This window comes from Aegilops tauschii, chromosome 3, assembly GCF_002575655.3.
Source record: "Aegilops tauschii subsp. strangulata cultivar AL8/78 chromosome 3, Aet v6.0, whole genome shotgun sequence".
Taxonomy (NCBI): Eukaryota; Viridiplantae; Streptophyta; class Magnoliopsida; order Poales; family Poaceae; genus Aegilops; species Aegilops tauschii.
The window spans coordinates 198,205,181-198,221,439 of NC_053037.3; positions in this window are offsets into that span (position 1 = coordinate 198,205,181).

Genomic DNA, 16,259 nt, shown 5'->3' on the forward strand with positions numbered 1-16,259 from the left:
ATAGTTAAGTAACTGAAGCAGCGTCCTTCTCCAACATAGCTCTCTGACTCCACGTCGCCGCCAAGAAGCTAATCGGCCGTCAATGGTCAACCCGCCTAGCTTGGCTTCAACCGGAGGGTAGCAGTGATGGCCTTACTTGGACCCGAGCGGCGGCGACCTACCGTGTTCTACTCTTCCTTGTTTTCTGTGTGGCGCGGCCTCGTTGGCAGTGGGCCGGGGCCTCGACGGAGCCGACAATGTCCTCTGTCTCGTTGCCGGCGGGGCGGTGCCTCGACGGAGCAGGGGAAATCCTCCCCCTCGTTGCTAGCAGGGTGGGGCCTCGGCTGAGTTGGCGATGTCCTCTGCCTCGTTGTTGGCGGGGCGGGGCCTCAGCGGAGTAGGGCCTCACCGAAGCCGGCGAGGTCCTCCGCCTCGGTGCCGGTGGGGCGGGGCCTCGGCGGAGCCGGCGGTGTCCTCTGCCTTGTAGTTGGCACCGCGGGGCCTCGGCGGAGCAGGGCCTCGTCGACTCCAGCGGAGCGGGGACTCGTCGGAGCCGGCATTGTCCTCTGCCTCATCCTTAGTCTCGCCAAACAACGCCTCGCCCGCTTCATCGCCCTCTTTGTAGGCGGCCGCAGCCTCCACCACCCGCATGCGGTACCGCCAGCGCTCGAGGCGGCCCTCACGGGCGGAGCGGTATGAGTCGATCAGCGCCTCTTGCTCCGCCCGCTCCGCGGTGATCTGCTCCTCTACCTGCAGGTGCTCCTGGAGGAGATGGTGGTTGTAGGCGGCGTCGGCCTGCGCCTCCCGGAAATGCTCCTGGCGCTTCTGGCTCACCGTGTCCATGTATTGGGCACGGGCCTCGCCGATGGTCATGGTGCAATGCACTAGCGAGGATGGCGCGGAGGAGGGGTTGGCGCTGGATCGTCGACTACCATGTTATCCATTGGGACATCGTCGTCCTTCGGCTGCCTGGCGGCCAGCCAGTCGGCAGCAATGGCTGCCATCTCCTTGTGGTTCGTCGTCCGCCTATCCCGAAGAGCGCTAGAGCGCGAGGAAGCCATGGTGGGCAGTAGTGGTGTGGACAGGAGAAAGGGAACGGAGGCGGATGACTGCAGCTATGGTCGGCGCAGCAGTTTATATAGCAATGGTGGGCGGCGAAGGGACGGACGTGTGGCGCCGAAGTAGCCGCCTCGGCAACCACGTATCATTAATGTGGGCGGCAGACAGACGGACGGCACTTGTGTCATTTGAAGGCGGAGCAATCGCCTGCACCGGGAAGCGGGGCGGGCGATGCTGACCAATTCGGGCAGAAAGCGCGCGCGGGTGAGGGAGGTGGTCTGGGTGGGCAAGGGCAGCCAAACTCGTGTTTGGCAGCGGGTTAGTCCAGCAGCCGGACATGTTGGCTCGCCAGCGAGCTCGCCGAGCTGAGCGTCGACAATCAGACGATGGACGTAGCTTCCGACCAGGAGCCGGCGCCACTGTCCAAGCCGGTTCATGTCGTGTTCACCATAGACCATGTGCGGCCGCACTTCGACGCCCTAATGGTGGAAGAGCTACCAGCGCAGGAGGACCTGTGCTGCAACCTCCTTCTCCTCAACGAGCACCGGTGAACAAGCGAACGACAATGTCATCGCGGACATGTGGCCCTATGATCCTGGCTTCCCGAATGAGCAGCGGGTGCAGTATCAGACCATCCATAGGGCCCGCGAGGCCCTCTCCGTCGTCCTTCGAGTTGTTGCGCTCGCTGTGGCGCCGCCGTCTCGCATTGTCAACGGACATGAGGAATGAGGAGATGACTTTACTGGGAGAGGATGACAGTGGGGACCCACCAGGGCCATAGCTGCACGTACGCAAGTGCCTCCTTATTATATACAACTACAATTTTTTTTGCTTCCTCCTGGTTTCCTGACATCACGGTTCCACACCATTGTCAACCTATGTAGTCAATAAATGCGAGAATTGCACAAGGAGCGGCCGACAGCTGGGACCAAGCAGCTCGAGCAGTATTTGTGTTTTTGAGGGTGAGCACTGCAGAGTTTTTCTTGAGCGATGTTTTCGTTGTTGTTCAGAGGAGAGCAGGGTATTAACTATGCGGGTTGTGGCCCGTCTAGCCCAGGCCAGATATCCAGCCCAGATATTAATTTTTTTCAAGCTGAAAATGGCTAGCCCAACTATACTTTTTTTTGAGGAATAGCCAGGCAAGGTCAACTTGTTATTCTCCGCCCCGCTGAGCTGCAAATCTTTCCAAGGAGGGATGCATTAGGCTTAACAAGAAAATGGGCTTGAAGAAATAATAAATGGGATGTAATTATAAAAACTGGGCAGTAACTATAAAAAAATGCACCAAACACATAATTAGTTTATAAAACATTATTTTAGGATTTTGAAAATTTTAATTTCATTAATTGTTGCGCGCGCAATGTTTCGTTGGATTTTTACGTAATACAAATATATTTGAAATTGTATTTAATCTGACTAAAAATTTTGGGATAAAAATATTTCGGATCCCATCAAAATGTGGGAAATTTTATTGAATTCTGTTTTGAACGGTTGGTTGAAATTATTAATCGTTGTCCTAGCTAGAAAATGGGCTGTACTTTTAACAAACTGTAAATGGGCTGTAGTAAATTCCATTAGAATTCAAAAATGGGTTGTACATTCTTACAAATCACAAATGGGCTATCAGTTCTCTGCCACACACTTGTGGGCCTACTAAGTTGACGCGTCCCCTAAAAAAAAGTAAGTTGACGCGTATGCAAGGCTTTGTCAACTTATAGTCAACACACGGTTCTAGCAGCAGTGGCCGTTGGATGTCCATCCAACGGATGTCGTTCTTCTTCTTCAATCTCGGATATTCTAGCTTCTGCCGCCCAAAAAATGATTCCTCCCCCTGACATCTAGGGCGCACCGTTTCGGAGGCTGGCCTGTGGGCCTACTAAGTTGACGCGTACCAAGGGCTTTGTCAACTTAGTCAATATAAACGATTCTAGCTGCAGAGACCGTACGATGTTCATCCAACGGCCGTAGTGCTTCTTCAACCTCTGGTCTTCTTGCTCTAGCCACCCAAACTAGCACCGGTGGGACTGCCTGCTCCCGCCTCCCGTGGCCGGCTATGCTACCGCACAGGTCGCACCGCCCCACCCTACTCCATTGTTGGCCAAGCCATTACTCTACTCACCCACACCTCCTGTTATTTTCCGGCAACGGCAGCTGGACCAGTAAACCCTCGTACTCCCCACCGCGTGGGCAACCACTGCCGAGTCTTCCCTAGCTCCGTGTCATTCCCTTCCTAGGCCTCGTCGTCGTCCACCGCCCTGGTGCTCTCGGTGCGCCGTGGTTAACATGGTCAATGAATGACATCCATCGGAGGTGGACTGTATGTGGAGAGGCTGACAGCTGGGTCCACGGACGCACACAAGGAAATGCCTCCTTATTACACGCAAAATAATGATTCCTCCACCTGACAGCAGGGACCCACCGGATGGGCCACCGTATTTCATGAAAAAAACATTTCCCCCCTGACTGCTGGGACCCACCAGCTACATCTTCGCGCGCAAGGAAGTGCGTCCATATTACGGGCAAAAAAATGATTCGCCCCCTGACTGCTGGGACCCACCAGCTACATCTTCGCACGCAAGGAAGTGCGTCCATATTACGGGCAAAAAAATGACTCGCCCCCTGACTGCTGGGACCCACCAACTACATCTTCGCACGCAAGGAAGTTCTTGACAGTCGGGACCCACCTGGTCGAAGCGTACGTAGCATTGTCATTCTGGTCGCGAACGTGTACATACATACGATCAGCCTGTCTGCAGGCTACAACAATGAACTGTGGCCATGTAAGGAAGGGCACGTGTTGTAGTAGAGGCGTGCACGTGTCGTAGTAGAGGCGCGCATGTAGCATGTACACGTACGTACAGCCATGGTGCAAGAAAGAAAATACGGCCACGTATGTACATACGGGCGGGGTCTCGAACACCTACACACGCATACGTACGGCCAGGGCTCGTGTACATGGCTGGGTCGGAACAGAGAAACTACGTCGTCGTCGTGTTCATGGGGAGGCGACCGGCTGGGTCGGAACGGAATGCGTCGTCGTGTTCATCGGGAGCCAACCGGCTTGGACGGAACAGCCGATTAAAACGAGGCCTGGCGTACCGCAGAATGGAGGAAACGGCCTTGTGTTCGGCCGGCCACGGTCGAAATGGGATCATGTTCATTGGGAGGGGTCTGGTGTACCGCAAAACGGAGGAAACAGACTTCTCTTGGACCTCCTACGGTCGAAACAGGGTCCTGTTGATCGGGAGGGGTGTGGCGTACCGCAAAACAGAGGAAACGGACTTGTGTTGGAGCGCTACGGTCGAAACGGGGGTCCTGTTCATCGGGAGGGGTGTAGCGTATGGCAAAACGGGACTCCACGGGATACTGTTCATCTCCATCGTCGACCTCCTCCAGCCTCCACGGGCTACTGTTCATCCACCGTTGACCTCCTCTAGCCTCCACCTGCGAGTGTTCATCCACGGGCTCCTGTTCATCCAGCCTCCACCGCGCGCTCCTCCACCGGCTACTATTCAACCAGCCCTCTCCACGGGGTCCTGTTCAACCACCCCTCCACGGGCTACTATTCATCCAGCCCTCCACCGGCTACTGTTCAACTAGCCCTCCACGGGGTCGTCCTGTTCATCCAGCCCTCCACGGGGTCGTCCTGTTCATCCAGCCCTCCACGGGGTTCTGTTCATCCAGCCCTCCACTGGCTCGATCGATCGGGGTCCTGTTCATCCAGCGGAAACGGCCTCTACTACCACGTGGTCATGTTCATCCAACCCCCCACCGGGAACTGTTCATCCAAACCCCCAACAACGCTCACTGTTCATTAAGAGGCAGCAGGTTCGATCGGCTTCAGTTAGCAGCAGTAGCGAAGGAATCGCTCAATCGGGTTTAGTTAACAGCCATCGATTGATCGCTCGAGTTCAGTAACGCATAGCCTGCAGTGCAGTCGCTCGGGTTCAGTTAGAGCCCAACGCCTCGCTCGGGTTCAGTCAGAGCGCAACGCCTCGCACACGCGCGTACGTGTATGAGAGAAACGTGCATCGCTTGGCCCCCGACCACCCACCATAACCGAGAACTCCCTGATATTTTCCTCGCCCTCGCTCCTACCACGGTTTTTTCCGTCATGGACGGCCAAAAGAATGTTATGCAGCTGCGTCTCCGGCCCGCCCAGGACGAAAAGCCCATTTTCTGTCATGATTTTTTGGCATAGAAGTAGGAGCCCACCACATACATGATGATACCGGGTTTTGTCACAATTATCGTCATAGAAGTGTCATAAGTATGACAGGAAAAAAATTCGTTCCGCCCAAGATGTCACGGATGTGTCTTTTTTTTGTAGTGATGCATCGTAAAATTGCAGCAAAAGTAAGAAAACATGGAAGTAAATTAATAAGATTTACTTGATGTGGCACGAGTGAATCCTTACTAGGAAATCACTATGTTCAAGTTCTAAATTGAAGGTTCACTACTGCAGGATGCTACTAACGCGACACTACGATCAGAGACCCTTTGACGAAACTGTGTGCAATGCATTAATCACAAACGGTGATGTAAAAAAACCATCAAAAAAGATGAAAAATGTTTGCGATGAATGATACATTAAACACGGTTCCAATTTTAGTTACGTGTGCGATGCGGGGCATATGGTTGATCCACACGAACTATTTGCGATGAGACAACAACAGAAATGGGCAACCGGATCAAGGTGTGTGCGATATACGGCATACAGTTCGCTCTGATGAACCGTTTGCGATGATCGAGGTGAACACAAACGATTTGGCGTAACAAGATGTGTGTGATACCCGGCAAACAGGTCGGTAATCAGAATTGTGTGCAATCATTATAGACAGCTCGTACGGTCTTTTTTTGTGAATTGTGTGCTTGTTAGGGCACACGGTTCAACAAACCAACCTGTGGGCGATAATGTAGAGGATCTCTGTCGAATAAGTATTACTAACCGTCTGCGGTGAGATTGACAGGATAAACAGAGATAACACATTAATATGAGCGAACAGAAACAGAGATACATACAATCTGCTTAATTTAGTCCTTCTTGTTGTTGTTGTTGTTGTTGTTGGATGGCCCCGCGACATCATCTTGGCGAGGATGCTTCTTGCCGTTGACCGTTGGATTTTTATCGCCGCCGCCGTCGTCATCATCGTTGTTGTCGTCATCCTCCTCCTCCTCGTTCGACCATTCCTCCTCCTCATCTCATCCTCTTCTTCATCCTCCGACAGCTCCCCATCCATCTAGTTGCCGTCTGACGACTCCAGAGGCGGCGTCCCTTCCATGATCCGGATATAATCGAGGTCTGGGCTCGACGCTGGACTCATGGAAGACGAGCAAGATGATTCTGATGTTGACCTATCATCGGGCGCCAGTTTGCTGGCCGAACTGTCATCCTCGCTATCGCTCGACATGGCTTCGGTTGTATAAAAACCGCGAGAAAGCAAGATTGCAGAATGTGTGCAAGTGTGTAGCGCGGCCTGCCGGGGACGATGAAGATGGTGGACACTTAAGCGGGGTATGCAGAGAAGAGGAAATGCCAATTGAAGCAGGGTTTGACGTATTATCTAACCGCTGATATAATCAACCGTAATTATTTATACCCAGTCGCTCCAAATTCTCGGGGTTGCGTAGTTCTCAATGTGATAATTAATTAAGCACACGCGTTGGAGCGTCCAAATATGAAACAAGCATTTTTCGTAGTACTTCTACTCCCTCCGTACCGGCGACCTAGGTGGGGGATAACAAGATAACTTGATGATTACTATTTGGTAATCAATACCATTGCATGCAGAGAATTGACCATTGCCTGCATGTTATGCTAAGTAGTCTGAAGTCATTGAATGCATACTAGCCGCACGACTCCTATTGGCTGATTTATTTTTTAGGACAAAACAAGGAACAAATTTTGGGATTATGCACCGGTACCGGTACGAACGGAGTAGGACAGTTGGCAAGCAATACATTGAGCTCTTCTTATTGATGAAGCCAATAATAATCAAACTACAAAGGAAAAGAAAAAAGACAAAGGAAAATATCTACACGAATCTTCGCGTAACATCAATGGCATAGGACCTAGATGTGCATTACTTAGAGCACATGTAGATGTGCTTTAGCAATACTGTCAAACAAAACCCCTAATCATCATTGCAAATAGTGCATAGAACATGGCTAATGCGACAACCACAACTACACATGCTAGTTCCTTCTTATCTCTTGCTTTCATCTGTTGCCTGTGATTGATTCTTCCTTGCGTCATCATACTGATTGTACATTCCAGATCAGCCGGTTTCTTCTTCAACTTTACGTTATCTTGTGCGAGCTTGGTGATAACACTCCGAGCCCTGCCATGCCCTTCTTCATCCAGCCAGTTAACAAAGGCACAAGCCTCATATCCCTGCCAATGTTAAATAGTATTTAGGATGAGCGGTGGCATTAACGCAAGTAAAATGATGAACTTAGCACTAACCTCTAAGGGGCAACTGAGAAACCGCCTGCCAATGTCGAATCCCTCCATGCATACACGTCGAGCGGGAGTGTGCCCGTGCACACAACTCAGCTTTTGGTACTTCTCGGTGGCGCAAAACTCGGAGTCGAACTCGTGTTGCGGGAGTCTAGAGTCATGCTCTGAATCCAACGATAGATCGCTTTCTTGGTGGGGGGTCATTCTGGACGGATTTAGCAAGGAGCTACTTTGGACATGCTAAGAAAGATCGGGATAGATTGGAACTTAACAGGACGATTCAGATCTGTAGTACACTTGCCTTCTGATGACCTTAGGCAGTGCTCGGCGGCGACCGCCATCATGGCGGCGCTGCCGAGAGCGGCGATACGAGCAGGAGTAGCCGCACCGAAACCATCAACACCATTCATCCCCATTCCCCCAATGTCAGCGCCACGCGAGGGACTTTGCAGGCTATCTAGGGATTTGGGGGAAATGGGGAAACTATGGGGATAACCTAACGGTCGGGAAGTACTTATGGCACTATATGTTGTATATGACACATTGTTTATACATGTCATTTGTGTTAGGTATTACAACTTCACACATGATTTCTGCACCAAACCATGTGAGAAGACAACGTAGGTGAGACACGATTGACGTTACATAACCGTATGTGAGCCTGTACATATAATTGAGTTATAGTGATACCGTCTAAACAGCCGCTCTGTGGATATCCGTCAAAAAATAAAACAGCCGCTCTGCAAATAGAGATGGCGGCGGCCTAGGTGGTGGCTACCAGATAAGAGGTCAATCCTCAGTCGATGGGCAGTGGCGGCATCATAGGAGGTCAATCCTCGGTCTGCAGCGGGAGATAGGAGGAGCTCAACCATCAAGGTCAGCGGCGGCGTGATTGGAGCACATCCATCGTGGTCGATGGCGGGATAGTGGAGGTCGAACTTCAGGTGGCAGCCGCATGCTACTTCTTGAGCTTGCGTTGGTTTTTCCCTTGAAGAGGAAAGGGTGATGCATCACAGTACAGATAAGTATTCCCCTCAGTTAAGAACCAAGGTATCAATCCAGTAGGAGAAACGTGCAAGTCCCCAATAGATGCACCAACACAAACAATCAAACACTTGCACCCAACGTGATAAAGGGGTTGTCAATCTCTTCACAGTCACTTGCAAAGGTGAGATCTGATAGAGATGGATAAAACTAAACAAAAGATAAAATATTTTTGGGTTTTTTGGTGTATATATCTGAAAATAAAAGATTGCAAAATAGTAGATCGGAAAGTAATATGATGGAAAATAGACCCGGGGGCCATAGGTTTCACTAGAGGCTTCTCTCTTGAAGGCAAATAATACGGTGGTGAACAAATTATTGTCGAGCAATTAATAGAAAAGTGCAAAGTTATGATGATATCCAAGGCAATGATTATGCAATATAGGCATCACGTCCGTGTCAAATAGACCGACTCCTGCCTGCATCTACTACTATTACTCCACACATCGACCGCTATCCAGCATGCATCTAGAGTATTAAGTTCATAAAGAACGGAGTAACGCCTTAAGTAAGATGACTTTATGTAGAGGAATAAACTCAAGCAATATGATAAAAACCCCATCTTTTTATCCTCGATGGCAACAATTCAATATGTGTCTCACTACCCCTACTTTGTCACTGGGTGAAATCACGCAAGATTGAACCCAAAGCTAAGCACCTCTCCCATTGCAAGAAAAACCAATCTAGTTGGCCAAACCAAACCGATAATTCAAAGAGAAATACAAAGATATCAAATCATGCATATAAGAATTCAGAGAAGATTCAAATAATATTCATAGATAAGCTGACCATAAATCCACAATTCATCAGATCTCGACAAACACACCGCAAAAGAAGATTACATCAGATAGATCTCCAAGAACATCGAGGAGAACATGGTATTGAGAATCAAAGAGAAAGAAGAATCCATCTAGCTACTAGCTATGGACCCGTAGGTCTGTGGTAAACTACTCACGCTTCATCGGAAGGGCAATATAGTTGATGTAGATGCCCTCCGTGATCCAGTCCCCCTCTGTCGGGATGCCGGAAAAGGCCCCAAGATGGGATCTCACGGGAACAGAAGGTTGCGGCGGTGTAAAAGTGTTTTCGTGGATGCTTCTGAGGGTTTTGGAATATATGTGAATATATAGGAGGAAGATCTAGGTCAGGGAGTCACCGAGGGGCCCACAAGGAAGGAGGGCGCGCCCTCCACCCTTGCCGCCGCCTCGTGGCTCTTCTGACTTGCACTACAAGTCCCCTGGGTGTCTTCTGGTCCAAGAAAAATCATCGTGAAGTTTTATTCCGTTTGGACTCCGTTTAGTATTCCTTTTCCGCGAAGCACAAAAACAAGGAAAAATTAGAAACTGGCACTGGGCTCTATGTTAATAAGTTAGTCCCAAAAATAATATAAAATAGCATATTAATGCATATAAAATATACAAAACAGATAATATAATAGCATGGAACAATAAAAAAATTATAGATATGTTGGAGACGTATCAAGCATCCCTAAGCTTAATTCCTGGTCGTCGTCGAGTAGGTAAATGATAAAAATAGAATTTTTGATGTGGAATGCTACCTAACATATTTATCCATGTAATTTTCTTTATTGTGGCATGAACGTTCAGACCCATAAGATTCAAAACAAAAGTTTAATATTGGCATAAAAGAAATAATACTTCAGGCATACTAATAAAGCAATCATGCCTTCTCAAAATAACATGGCCAAAGAAAGCTGTCCCTACAAAATCTTATAGTCTAGCTATGCTCCATCTTCATCACACAAAGTATTGAAATCATGCACAACCCCGATGAAAAGCCAAGCAATTGTTTCATACTTTTGATGTTCTCGAACTTTTTCAACTTTCACGCAATACATGAGCGTGAGCCATGGACATAGCACTATAGGTGGAATAGAATATGGTGGTTGTGGAGAAGACAAAAAGAAGGAGATAGTCTCACATCAACTAGGCGTATCAACGGGCTATGGAGATGCCCATCAATAGATATCAATGTGAGTGAGTAGGGATTGCCATGCAACGGATGCACTAGAGCTATAAGTTTATGAAAGCTCAAAAGAAACTAAGTGGGTGTGCATCCAACTTGCTTGCTCACGGAGAGAGCAATTTGAGGAAGCCCATCGTTGGAATATACAAGCCAAGTTCTATAATGAATTCCCACTAGTATAAAAGTGATAACATAGGAGACTCTCTATCATGAAGATCATGGTGCTACTTTGAAGCACAAGTGTGGAAAAAGGATAGTAACATTGCCCCTTCTCTCTTTTCTCTCATTTTTTTGTAGTGGCTTCTTTGGCCTCTTTTATTTTTCCTCACAAGGGGCAATGCTCTAGTAATGAAGATCATCACACTTTTATTTACTTACAACTCAAGAATTACAACTCGATACTTAGAATAAAAGACTCTATATGAATGCCTGCGGTGGCCGCACACTTCAGCTGATCCGTAGAGTCGAAGGTGATGGCGTACTTGGACCACCTGAGGGGACGCGATGCCTCGAGCTTTGGGAGGGTCGCGTTTACCTCACGAGTGAACTTCTTGAAGGTGCGTTGGGAGGAGGGGGCCTGAGTGCCACCCAGGAAGCAGGCAATAGCGCGAGGCTCTTGGAAGCCCCCGGCCCCATCATCTTGGCGGTGGTCGTCGTTCCTCCATGGCGGCGGCGACAGCGGAGGAAGGTCGGCGTTGCCCTGAGGATGGTCCTCACGAGGCTGGCCCCTCCAGGGGCCGTCGCGAGCCTGGCCCTGCCAGCGGTCCTCACGAGGTTGATCACGCCAGTCCTGGTGGGGGTCGCGGTTGTCCCAACGGCCTCCACCACGGCCTCCTCCGTGGCCGTAGCCACGGTCATTGTGCTTAGGGCGGTGGCGAAGGCTCCCGTCGCGGATGGCCCTGAGCTCTTGGAAGTCCTTGGTGTTGTGGTTGTGGACGTTGTGGAAGATGCAGAATGGGCGGCTACCCTTGGAGGATTCGCGGTGGTCACAGCCGCGCTTCATCTCAGGTTCGGCCGCGAGTACAGTCGGGCCCTTGCGCTTCATGTCCTTGGCCTTGGCCTTTTTGTCTTTAGGATCGGCCTCCGGGAGCTCAAGGAGGGAGAGGCGACCTTCCTCGGCCCTCGTGCATCTAGTTGCCATGTTGAACATCTCTAGAGCCGAGCACAGGTCCTCATGTATGGCGAGCTCTTCCTTCATCTTGACATCCCGGGTGCCATCAGTGAACGCTGAAATGATGACCTCGTCCACACCTTAGGGATCTTGAGGCGAACGTTGGTGAAGCGTTGTATGTACTTGGGCAGGGTTTCCTCTGGCTGCTGCTTGATGCACTGCAGGTCAGCTACAGCAGGGGCGCGGTCGCGAGTACCCTGGAAGTTGGCGATGAAGCGCTCGCGCAGCTCGTCCCAGGAGGAGATCGATCCCACCGGGAGGTTCAGGAGCCATGAGCGTGCGCCGTCTTTGAGGGCCATGGGAAACCAGTTCGCCATGACCTTCTCGTTGCCATTCGCTGCCTCCATGCTCAGCTCGTAGAGTTGGAGGAACTCAACAAGGTCGGGGGTGCTGTCGTAGCATGGAGGCAGATCCGATTTGAACTTGTCGGGCCAGACGACGCGGCGCAGGTCCGGGGTGAATGCATGGCATCCTGTCACACTCACAAGGGCCTACCGCGGAGGGGGGGCTGATCTTGACGACCGCGTGTGTAGGATCGAAAGTATGTCTAGAGGGGGTGATTAGACTACTTGACCAAATAAAAGTCTAGCCTTTTCCCAATTTTAAGTCTTGGCAGATTTTAGCAACTTAGCACAAGTCAAGCAATCAACCTACACATGCAATTCTAAGTGTATAGCAATGGAATGTAAATCATTGCATATGAAGGTAAAAGGGAGGAGTTTGGAGGGAGCAAACGCAATGTAGACACGAAGATTTTTCCTGTGGTTCCGATAGGTGGTGCTATCGTACATCCACGTTGATGGAGACTTCAACCCACGAAGGGTAATGGTTGCGCGAGTCCATGGAGGGCTCCACCCACGAAGGGTCCACGAAGAAGCAACCTTGTCTATCCCACGATGGCCATCGCCCACGAAGGACTTGCCTCACTAGGGTAGATCTTCACGAAGTAGGCGATCTCCTTGCCCGTACAAACTCCTTGGTTCAACTCCACAATCTTGACGGAGGCTCCCAAGTAACACCAAACCAGTCTAGGAGACACCACTCTCCAAAAGGTAATAGATGGTGTGTTGATGATGAACTCCTTGCTCTTATGCTTCAAATGACAGTCTCCCCAACACTCAACTCTCTCTGATGGATTTGGATTTGGTGGAAAGATGATTTGAGTGGAAAGCAACTTGGGGAAGGCTAGAGATCAAGATTCTTGTGGTTGGATTGGAATGTCTTGGTCTCAACACATGAGTAGGCGGTTCTCTCTTGGAAAATGAATGCTAGAAGTGTAGGCACGTTCTGATGGCTCTCTCCATGAATGGAGGAAGGGTGGAGGGGTATATATAGCCTCCACACAAAATCTAACCGTTACACACAATTTACCAAACCCGGTGGGACCGAATAGTGAAACTCGGTCAGACTGATTTAGTTCAAAATGTGAACGTTAGGTTTTTCGGTGGGACCGACATGATCAACTCGGTGGGAATGATGCGCTAGGGTTAGGTTTTTTGAAACGTTATGAAGGGAAACAGAGAGTTTGTAATCCCATATCGGTGAGATCGAGATCCCTATCGGTGAGACCGAACTGATTAGGGTTTCTGGCTATGGCTATGTCAAATGAACTCGGTGGCGCCAGATAGATCAAATTGGTGGGGCCGAGTTTGACTTTAGGTTTAGGGCATATGTGGAAATGAAAGAGTGGTTGAGGGCTTTTGGAGCATATTACTAAGCATTTTGAGCAAGCAAGCCATTAAGCAACACCTCATCCCCTTTTAATAGTATTAGCTTTTCCTATGGTCTCAATGTGATCTTGGATCACTTAAAATGAAAATGTAGAGTCTTGAGCTTTTGTCAATATGTGTCCTTAGCATTTTGAGGGGTCCACATCTCTAGTCCGTGCCATGCCAATCATTGAACTTTCTGAAATGATCATCTTGAAGGAGTATTAGTGCAATGAGCTATATGTTGTTAGGAATTACCAAAACCACCCAGGGATTAGTTGCACTTTCAATCTCCCCCTTTTTGGTAATTGATGACAACATATAGATCAAAGCTTCGACAAATGATAATAAGAATGAAATACATCGTCGCTTTGAGAAGTATGTGATAAGCAAGAGCTCCCCCTAAATTTGTGCATTATTTAAAATTTGCTTTTGAATGCAAATGCACAATCGATTAGGATCATGGGTTACTCTTCCATGTCACATGCATCTTGGTGAGCGCTCAAAATGATAGAATATAAAATATACACTCATCACCAATACAAAGTGAATGATAATACATCAGAGATAGATAATATCATCATCCAAGCACAAATATTAAGGTATGATATGATCAAACACATGACCACACAAGTATCTCACACACATAAATATAGAGTATCATCCAAGCAAGTACACAAATAAGTAGAAAATAAGTAGCAAATAAGTAGCAGCAAAAGAGGCAAAAAGAAGCAAAGCTATCTCTCTCTCTCTCTCTCTCTCTCGAAGCCTATGATCTATACACTTTCTCCCCCTTTGGCAACAAGTTACCAAAAAGCTTGAAAATGCATAGTGTTATGCGGCTCTCTAAGCTTGATGTTCAGGAGGTGGCATGGAGTGGAGTCCTGCAACAAATGCATCTAAAGAGGTTGTAGGAGCTGGTGGAGTGGCAACTGAAGGGCAACTGAAGTTGTGGCTGCAGGAGCTGAAGTTGTTACTCTAGTATCTGTTACTTGCACTTCTGCAGACCTCTGCCTTCTGGGCACCCTTTGATATGCATTAGTGGTGGTCTTGTCACTCCTATCCTCAAGCTCTTCTTGGATCTTCTCCACAGAAGTCTGAATCTCAGTCACCTTGACATCCATGTCATGAAGTTTTGTCTCAAAGATTCTCTCAAGACTCTCTTGATTCTTAGTCAGGGTGGCCAATCCTTTCTCAATACTCAAAGTAGCTTGAATAAGATAGCTAGGTTGATCTTGTTTTGACTTGAGAAAAACTTGAGATGCCTCTTCAACACTTGGCATCTTGGCTGCCTTCTCTACTTTTGCTTTTTCCCTCTCCTCTTGAGCCACTACTGATGTAGGATCTGTGGCATCTATGACAACTGTGTTGTCCTCAAAGTCAGGCCTCAAGGGCAGATGCTCTTTGTCCAACATATATATGACTTTGCCCATCTTGGAGTTGATGAGCATCTGAATGTGTGGAGCATACCCACATGATCTCTTTTGATCAGCGCCTGTCCTCTTGATTGTCTCTACAATCAGTGTCATCACCTTGAACTTTTCTGGCACATCAAACATATGCAGCAAATTGATGGAATGTCCTCTTATCATCCTATCATCTCTAGACTTGGGCAACAATGTGTGCCTCAGAATAGTATTGATTGTGGGCAGTCCTGACAGAAGATAGTAGACAGATCCATACTTGTGATGTTCCAAGGCTGCATCTGGAATCTCTTTGTACATATGTGCCATGGAGTTGTGTCCTTTCCTAGGCTTTGCATAGACATCTATATCATCCTCATGCTCTTCAGGGGCATTGATTAGCTTTGCCCACTCAGCAATGGTAGACTGGTACCTTGTACCTTCAGTCATCTAGGCAATCCTTCCATCTGGATAGAAATGAGTTGTTGAATAAAACTTCATGATAAGTCATCATTCCACTTGGTCAATTTCTGACCCACAAAGACATCAACGCCATTCATCCTGAAGCTCTCATGTACTCTAGGAAAGTGATCTTCATTTTCATCAATATATTTCCAATCAACCCACTTCATGTCACTGACTATGGGCTACTTATCTAGGAGTACAGTTTCATAGGAGTCCTGTTGTTCCTTGGGGTGGAACCTGTAGTCTACAGCAGTTCTCCTTCTTGCAGCATAGGGATCTGACTGTCTCCAGAGTCTGAGACCTGCATCCTTTCTGATCTTCATGTTTTCAGCCACTGGATGTGTATCATCATGATCTAGGATCTTGGGCTTCAACTTTCTGAGCACTTGGGCTTCCTCTTCCTCTTCTATTTCAGGCACTGGGGCCTTGTTCTTTTCTGCAGCAGGTATGTTCTTGGTGCTTCTCTTGGGTGCAGTCTTGGAGGCTTGAGCAGTAGCTTTGGGGCAGTCTTGGGCTTTGATGATGCAGCCCCAGACTTGACGGCATCCTCCATCAGTTTCTGAACTTTAGGTGCTGGTGCAGCATCCTCTTCTTCATCTTCTTCCTCATTAGAAGAGTGCTTCTCAAATTTTGCCATGGGATCTACTCGCTTGCACCATCTCCCTCTCTTCCTTTCTTTCTTTTTCTTGCCTTGGCCAGCAGCCTCTCCAACAGTTGATTTGGAGGCTTCAAAAGTTGAGGCTCTGCCCTTAGACATAGGCACTCTCTTGGCAGGGGCCTTCTTGTTTCGACCTGGCTTAATTGAAGCTGCTTTGCCAAATTCCTTCTTGACAACTTTCTTCTTAGAGCTGACTTCTTCCTCAACAGCAACATAGTCTTCATCCTCTGAATCAGAGTTTCTCTTTCTCCTTGTTCTTGTTGCTGCCTTGGGCAAGTTGCTTGGGGTGCTTCTGCTACCCTCATCATAACTGCCAGAGGGACTA